This window comes from Vicia villosa, linkage group LG3 (assembly GCF_029867415.1).
Source record: "Vicia villosa cultivar HV-30 ecotype Madison, WI linkage group LG3, Vvil1.0, whole genome shotgun sequence".
NCBI lineage: Eukaryota > Viridiplantae > Streptophyta > Magnoliopsida > Fabales > Fabaceae > Vicia > Vicia villosa.
In genome coordinates, this window is record NC_081182.1 from 151,082,090 (window position 1) to 151,091,603 (window position 9,514).

At 33.7% G+C, this 9,514-nt stretch overlaps 1 non-coding gene across 1 annotated transcript; it reads left to right on the forward strand.

Moving 5' to 3' along the window:
• Positions 1–8,849: 8,849 nt before the first annotated feature.
• LOC131593798 (small nucleolar RNA R71) lies at positions 8,850–8,956 on the forward strand. Its single transcript, XR_009281178.1, has one exon. It is a non-coding gene; the product is annotated as a small nucleolar RNA R71 (small nucleolar RNA).
• Positions 8,957–9,514: the final 558 nt, after the last annotated feature.

A 9,514-nucleotide genomic window follows, 5' to 3' on the forward strand; every position in this document is an offset into this window, starting at 1 on the left:
ATACAATGGAAATGGTAACAATCGCTACACTAGACCACGGGTATTCGATGGTGAAAACTTTGAATATTGGAAAGATAAGCTTGAAAGTTACTTTCTTGGTTTAGATGGTGACTTATGGGATCTTCTGGTGGATGGTTACAAACATCCAGTGAAAGCTAGTGGTGTAAAGCTCTCAAGACAAGAGATGAGTGATGATCAAAAGAAGCTATTCAAAAATCATGACAAGAGTAGGAATGTTTTGCTGAATGCTATCTCTCATGCTGAATATGAGAAGATATCTAATAGGGAAACTGACTATGATATATATATGAATCATTGAAAATGACTCATGAAGGAAATGCCCAAGTCAAGGAGACCAAAGCTCTTGCCTTGATCCAGAAATATGAAGCCTTCAAGATGGAGGATGATGAAAACATTGAGAAAATGTTCTCAAGATTTCAAATGCTAACTGCTAGGTTAAGAGTTCTTGACAAGGGATACACCAAGGCTGATCATGTCAAGAAGATCATCAGAAGCTTGCCAAGAAGATGGGGTCCTATGGTGACTGCTTTCAAAATTGCCAAGAATCTGAATGAAGTTTCTCTTGAAGAATTGATTAGTGCTCTGAGAAGTCATGATATAGAGCTGGATGCTAATGAACCTAAGAAGAAAGGTAAGTCTATTCCATTAAAATCTAATTATAAAAAATGCACTAAATGAAATTGGGCCACTGCCCATCTCACCCTTTCATCATATAAAATATTTAATTAGCTTCACAACACCCAAAATGAAACTCAAAACAGATACACGGTTCAATAGATATGAGTTTTAGAAAATAGTTTATTTTTCAATAACACACAACGTTAACCGGTTACCTCAATCCAATTAAGCGGTTACTGCATCTAGCAGAGATTATTTATTTTGAAAAACGCTCAGTGGTAATCGGTTACCTCAAATGGAGTAACTGGTTACTTCTTGACGGAGTGACCAAAAATCCTATTCGTAACCGGTTACCTCAATCCCAGTAACCAGTTACTGCCTCCCAGACAGCAACAACAACGCAAAACACATACAAGGTAACCAGTTACCTTACCTCAAGTAACTAGTTACTGTGTACCAGTAACCCCAAAATCGCTTTTTGACAGTGTTGCACCCCAATTTTTGACCACTGAGATCCCACCATATTCTAAATAGTAGGATCATCATTATTATTATTATTATTATTTTGCATATATCATTTATTAACCCAAAAAAATACAAAAATTGTTGTTTGTTGCTTGTGTCCTAAGACAAGAGACTGACCAAAGAAGAGACTGAGCAAATTAGGGTTTTGATACCCACAAGGAAGTTAAAACACTCTCCTATGTTCAAAAGGTTCTCTCATCAATGTCTAAGACCAAAGATAGCCCAATTCAAGATCAATAACTGTCTAGATCACCTGAGGCCCCAAATTAAGGTTTTGACCTAATTACACAAGAGGGTTGACTTTTAATCAAGACATGGCTCCAAGACTCAAACCATGATTCAAGTGCATCCAAATAAACATTATAGTCTATTCATATCATTCATTTGAAGAGGAGACCTTGATTCATTTGAAAATCACAAAACCGCGGTTCGTTTGAAAAAAGTAAACTATATGGGTCAACCATTGATTTTTGAGAAAAATGGTCAACTATGAACTTTTAAGGATTAAATTCATCATCATATGATTATTGAAGACATTTGGCCAAAGAAAATCAAGAAAATTCATCAAAAATCAAAAAGTCAACAAAAGTCAAAATTAGGGATTTAAGTGAATTCTTACTTAATTTTGGAAACTCCAAATTTTGCCTACAAAATAAAAAATCTCCAAACATGAAAGTTGTAGATCTTTATCAAAAAAACAACTCAAAAAATAATTATTTTGAGAGATTTGGAATTTTGAAAATTATGTTCCAAAAAACTTAGAAAAAATTTAACAAGTGGATTGAAGTATGTAGAAAGGGATTTCCAAAGAGACCAATAGCATGAAAATCCATGACTTGAGCTAAGAGATATGATTTTGTGAAGAAGGCTCCATGAACACTTGGAAAATAAGATGAACATGAAGAACAGGTTTGAATTTTGTTCAAATCTTCAATAATCTTCAAAGTACAACCCCTTTAACTTGTTTAAGAGGCCATAATCAGAAGATTACACACTCTTTAGAGCTATGATCCAAATTCCATTAATGGCATAAAGGTCACACTTCCATTCTAGAAAAGCATTGCTTTTGCAAAGTCCACTCTCCTTGAGCCTCCCCCATGTCTCCTGTATACCAAAAGTGTTGCAAACATAACAAGCAAGCTCCTAATGTGCAGAATAAAGTCTCACAAGCATGCTTGGTCCTTGTACTTCACCATTGAAACCATAACTTTCTCATTTCTTCACAAACAAGTAAAGAGGTACAAGTATCACATGTGAACTTAAAACTCTGAGATTTTTCCCTCCATAAACCCTAATTTATGCCTATAAGTAGAGGCCTTTGCCTCTTGCATCAAACAAACCAAAATTCTCCAAGTCACCTATCACTTGAAATTCTCATTTTTCCAATCTTTGCATTTTTCTAGTGATTTTGAGTTCCACAAGTTCTGGGTTTCAACCAAGGTTCTAAACAACTTCTAAATACCATTTATAAGTTGTCTATAACTTCCACAACCTCTCAAAATCTCCCTAACCAAAAACCATCATTTTCACCACCTTTAAAGCTCCACCAACGTCTTAACTTGCAAAAATCCAAACCAAACACAAACATACCAAGTTAGCCTTTCCAACAGCTTTTATTTATCATATGGAAGCTATCCATAACCTCTAAACACTCACCAAAGGCCTCAAACCTAAAATCACTCTTCAAACCTCCATTAAAGAACCTCTTTGAACCAAATTTGCTATTTTCAAATTGGCTCGTGCGTTTTCAGGCTTTTTGTGTTAGATACCTTCTATATCATATAAAGAAGCTATCCAAGCACCTGTTTCTGATCTGTAACACGAGGAATCCATAGTTCCAGCCATAACTTTTCTTGCTTCAAGGTGAAATCAAGCTAGAGGAAGGAGAGATGATCAGTCCATTCTAACTGCCCAGAAAGCTTCCTTGGAGGTCATTAGAGCTATTCAAATTAAGAGAGCCCTTCTGAAACATCTCCAGGCACAAATTGGAACTCCATTTTCAAAGTTATGTAACTCAGATTCGAGCACACTCATTTAAGCATTGTTTATTGTGTTTCTTGATACCATTCTGCATAGAATCATGTTGGGAACAAAAGCCCTAAGCTTTCAGGGGCTGATTGTTTTATTTGAGCATTTAATTTGAAATTGAATTTTTAGGGTTTGTACGTATTTTTGAGAAATTCATGAGTTTGATTAAGTTTAAATTATTGTTGATTACATGGTTAGATTCGTGGCTCTTTGCTGATCATTTTAGCATTTTAGTTTGTTTAATTTGATTAAGATTTGGCAAAGTTTGAAAATTGGCCATTGTTGTGTTGTTGTTTGTCTTCACGAAGAAGATGAAGATCTTGGTGGGAAAATTTGAGATTTTAAAACAGAGTTTATAATATAATGAATTGAAGTTATTTTAGTAACGACTACATCGTTACAATACGCTTGGTTATCAGCACGCACTTAGTTCTCTCATGCCCATGGTCTGGGGTTTGAATCTCCCTTGCCCCATACCTTTTGCCCTTTTATTTTTTTTACATATTTGGCACCTATTTTACAATGCACTGAACTGGGATCCATCCTTAGTCACCATGCGCGCGCTGTTTGAATGGTTGATGTTCTGTGCTATGAAGCTAGTGGTGTGGGTTCAAGCTCCATGGCCAACATAACTATGAAAATCCATAAAAAAAAATAGAAAAATAGGTCTTTTTAACTTGTTATTTTTTATCTAATTTATTTATCTTTTCTATTTTATTATTATGATTAAAAAATCCAAAAATATATATTTCTATCTTATTTAAAAAATTAATCAAAAACATATCTTTTTATGTGTTAAAAAATTAACTAAAAATCATCTTCTTTTGAATATTTTCTTCAAAGTAACTTTATATATTTTTGTATATATTTGTTTAGGGTTAGGATTTAATGTCATTTACTTTCCCATGTACCCTTAGACCAATCCTCTTTTAGGATTTGGTATTTAATCATTAAAATTAATTAGGTTTAGGTGTTTACTTCAAAAACCTAATTTCAAACCCTAATTTCTAAACCCTAGGTTTAAAACCCTAATCCAAAAACATGTTGATCTTTGTTATCCTTGAACTTGTTACCTTGTACATGATTGTTGATTTTAATCCATGCTTTTGTACTTATATGTTTATCTTAACCATTATCTTTTGTACATATACTTGTTGATTTTTTATCCATGTGTTTTGTACTTGTTATTATCATACTTTGTTTATCTAACCATTATTAATAAGTTAAACATTCATCATCCATCATTCATTCATATATGAATCCATCCAAAGGTACAAATATCCTTGTTCATTATCATTGATGATTATCATACTTACTTGTTTGTCCTTTTGTGACACATGTTATCACACACACACTTGAGGTATCCATTGATTGTTTGCTTAAGTTGTTTGTTGAAAATCTAAAGGAATGGGAATGGTATTGACTAAAATTGTCAAGATACTTAAACTCTTTTCCAATCTTTGTTTTTGTTAAAGTATTGTTAAAGCTTTTCACTTGTATTATGGTTTTGTATTGTTAAAGCTCAAACCAAACCCTTTTTTTTTTAAACCTTGGTACTAAGAGGAGAATTATTTCCGGTGAAACTACTCTTAGTCCATTGACCTTTGTATTGTTAAAGCTAGGTCTCTTTGTTCTAAAACCTTTGTGTTAAGAGAAGAATTATTCCCGGTGAAACTTCTCCTAACCCATTGACCTTGTATTGTTAAAGCTTGGTTCCTTCGTATTTTAAATTTGTTAAGTATTGTTAAAGTTTAACCCTTTTAAAACTTGTTATGTATTTTAAAGCTTAACTCTCTTTTAAGAACTTGTGAGTATTTTAAAGCTCACGCCTAAAACGATTTTGGCCACTTTGGCCCTTTTTCCTTTTTAAGGGGAACTACAAAAGCTCTGACTTCCCTTTTCTTTAAAAGGGGTGTGTAAGCCTAAGATGCTATGTCTTATCGAGCTCACTTCCAAAAACTTCTTTTCCCGTCTCCACACTCTTTTTAAATAAGTTCCCATATGATTTTCAAAATACATGTACACAAAAACAATAACATTTTCAAAGAGGTTCCCATGGAGTGCCATGGATATGAGAGGTGCTTAAAACCTCCCCCTTGTATAACAAATCCCCTTATCCAAATCTCTAATAAGTTTATTAGTTTTGATTTTATAAACTTCTTTGGGTTTTATTCGCTCTTTCTCCCATTCCTTTCGGAAACAATAAAGTGTGGTGGCCACTCCGTTTAAAACAAATGAGTTAAGTCTTTCCCATGGCTTTAGTCTCACCAATTTCACCGCTACAGACAGCATCTATCCATTCTCTACTCAATCCAAACCATATCAAAACGATTACCACATAGAAACAGTACCAATTCACACATTATAGCACAATTTTAACATGTTTTAGGGGTCGATTAACATCATACATAATCATCATCATTCAATTCATCAATTCACCCTAAAACTATGAAAAATCCCCAAAACCTAACATCTCCCAATTGAATCAATAACACCCTAATCAATTATATTACTCATGAATACATAAGAGGTATAAATCGAAAGAGTCCCCCCTTACCTTAGCCAAAAACTTGATTCTTCCTCTTTCTATGCTCTTCTTCCTCTCTTTCACGTTCTTCTCTTTCTCCTCTTTTGCTCTTCTATTTTTCAATTTCCTTATTTTCATTATTTTTTGAAAATAGAGTATAATTTTAGTAAAAAGGCCTAACAATCATACCCCCTCTTTACTAACCACAACTCTGTCCCAATAGCTCTATATTCCACATTTCTCCCATTAATCCAATTAAAGTACCGAATTTCTGAATAATTAATTTAAATTCCAATTAAATTAATAAAAAATATGGGGTGTTACACGATGGATCCCAAATTGACTTCTTGGGGTCTGTTGTCGCGAGATCAAAATGTCTATACCATCTCCTATCATAAGTTGCACTCTAATCCGGGTTAAGATTTATCTCACCACAAGGGAAATCAAGTCCATTCCCAATACAACCCAATAAAAATAACAAGTATTCACATAGGAAAGTATAGACAAAAGAATGTAAAATAACAAACACAAAGGTAAAGTCAACCCTTCCAAAGATACACCAACAATTTGATCAGTATCCACAGCAGAGTTGCCACTTTTCTGTAGCGGTGGAATTGGTGAGACTAAAGCCATGGGAAAGACTTATCTCATTTGTTTTAAACAGAGTTGCCACTGCGCTTTATTGTTTCCAAAAGGAATGGGAGAAAGAGCGAATAAAATCCACAGAAGTTTTTAAAATCAAAACTAATAAACTTATCAGAGATTTGGATACGGAGGGTTTGTTATACAAGGGGAAAGTTTTAAGCATCCCTCATATCTATGGTATCCCATAGGAACCTCTTTGAAAAAATTATTATTTTTTTGTACATTCATTTGAAAAGCTTATGTGAATTTGTTTAAAAAGAATGGGGATGGGAAAAGAAGTTTTTTTGAAAGTGAGCTCGATAAGACGCCACATCTTAGGCCTACATACCCCTTTAACAAAAGGGAAGTCAGAGCTTTTGTAGTTCCTCTTAAGAGGAAAATAAAAGGGGGCCAAAGTGGCCAAAATATTTTTGGGTGTTGAGCTTTAACAATACTCAACGGGTTTTTAAAATGTTAAGCTTTAACCAAACAAGGTCAATGAAGTAAGAGTAGTTTCACCGGGAATAATTCTTCTCTTAGTTCAAAGGTTTTAAAATAAAAGGTTGGTTGAGCTTTAACAATAAAAAATCAAGTGTGGGTTTAAAAAGGTTGATCTTTAACAATAAAAAAACCATTTTTTAACAAGTGAAAAGTTTTAACAATACTTTAACATAAAATAAAAGTGATTTAGAAAAGAGTTTGAGTACCTTGACAATTTTAGTCAATACCATTCTCATTCCTTTAGATTTTCAACAAACAACTTAAGCAAACAATCAATGGATACCTCAAGTATGTGTGTGATAACATGTGTCACAAAAGACAAACAAGTGAGCATAATAATCATCAATGATAATGAGCAAGGATGTTTATACCTTTGGATTAGTTTATGTAATAATGATGGATGATGAATATGAAACTCATGCATATGGTTAGATAAACAAGATATATATACAAAGATAATATAATGGATACAAGTACAAAGTATATGTACAAGTACATAGGATAATGATATAGGTAAAAAAGTTCATTTAACATGGATAAACAAAGATTAACATATTTTTGAATTTAGGGTTTTAATTTAACACCTAAACCTAATTGATTTTTTAATGATTTAATACCAAATTCTAAAATAGAATTGGTCTAAGGATACATGGGAAAGTCAAAGACATCTTATCCTAACCCTATAAAATATATTTACAAAAATAAACAAGATTGATTTGAAGAGAATATTCAAAAAGGAATAATTTTTGTTGATTTTTTAACATTCAAAAGACATATTTTGATTAATTTTTTAAATGAGATAAAAATAAATATTTTTTGGATTTTTTATTATGATAATAAATTAGGCATCATAAATAAATAGCACAAAATATTATAAAGTCAAAAGATTAATTTTACTATTTTTGGTGAATTTTCAAAGTTTAATAAAAATCAAAATAAACAAGTACTAAATATATGAGGTTTTTTTGCTGATGGGGTTTGAACCCATGCCCTTCACATTGCAACTCAAAACCTTAGCCACTAGGCCAGGTGGTTGCGCTGATCATAAGGCCCAAACAAATCATTATATGTGAAACTTAGTTGAAAGTGTAAAATACAAAACAATTCACAAAAAGGTCTGGGCGAGGGGGATTCAAACCCCAGACCTTGGGCACGTTCCAAACACACACACATTACCAACTCAACCAAACGATGAAGTCATTTAAAACACGCCTACCACTAAACTTAAAATAAACTAAGTTTTCAAAAATAATTTTCCCACTTCATCTTCATCAACTCAGCAACCCAAGAATAACAACAATGTTAACAATGGCCCAAATTCAAACTTTCTCAAAACTGAATCAATTTTCACAAAATAAAACATCATTCTGATCAGCATCAAGACACGAACTCAAACATGTAATTATAAAATATTAATTCAAATTAAAACTCATGAATTTCTAGAATTTATCTATGAATCCTAATTTTTCAAAACAAAATTAAATGGTCTACATTTTGAATAAATTAGTGAAACTAGAGGGCTTTTGATCCTTGGATAATCTAAACACAATGGTATCAAGCTTTACCCAAATTAGTACCTCTATCACTGAGTTTGAGATTTTGAAATATACCTCTATAAGTGAAGATCGAATTCAACAATGGAGATGTTATATAGTGGTGCTGATGATGTCCAGCTACTCCACATATCTCGCAGTTAGGTGCTACAGCAGCTGCGGTGACTGCAGGAGTGATGGTTAAGTTCTCAATCTTTTGAGTTAAAGCGTCTACTTTAGCGTTAACGCGGTCTATACCACTTAATTCGTACATTCCTCCTTTGGTTTAAGATTTCTCTACAGCGGTTCGTTCTCCTCCCCATTAGTAATGGTTTTGTGCCATGTTTTCTATGAGGTTATATGCTTCATCATGAGGTTTGTCCATCAGAGCTCCGCCAGCAGCGGAATCTATGGTCAATTTAGTATTATAAAGTAGACCACCATAAAAAGTATGGATGATCAGCCATGGTTCGAGTCCATGATGATGGAATAGTCTTAGCATGTCCTTATATCGCTCCCAAGCTTCAAAGAGTGATTCGTTGTCTTTTTGGGTAAATTCGTTGATTTGACCTCTTAGCATAGCAGTTTTGCTAGGCGGGAAATATCTCGCTAAGAACACTCTTTTCAATTTGTCCCAAGTTTTTATGGAATTAGAGGGTAGGAATTGAAGCCATGCTCTATCTCTATCTCTCAAGGGTAAAGGAAAGAGATGTAATCGAATAGCTTCGAGGCTGACATTGTTAGCCTTGACAGTGTCGGTGTATTGCACGAACACGGATAAATGGAGATTAGGATCGTCTGCAGGGCTTCCAGAGAATTGGTTCTGTTGGACAGCTTGCACCAATGAAGGTTTCAGTTCGAAATTGTTCGCCTCAATCGCGGGTGGTGCGATACTTGAGTGCGATTCAGCTCGTGAAGGAGCGGCATAGTCTCTAAGAGGACGAAGAGCAGCCATCTCTTACTTTAGGGTTAGTTGATAAGTAAAGATCAATTCCTGAAAAATCAGAATTGGTTCTACTTCGGGAAGATGATGAATTTGACGTCTTACGTTAATAAAACGTCTAATTTCGTTAATTCGTTGTATTAATTCCTTTCCTTGTGAACGAGTATTTGGCATACAATCGTTCAAAGAAAAGGA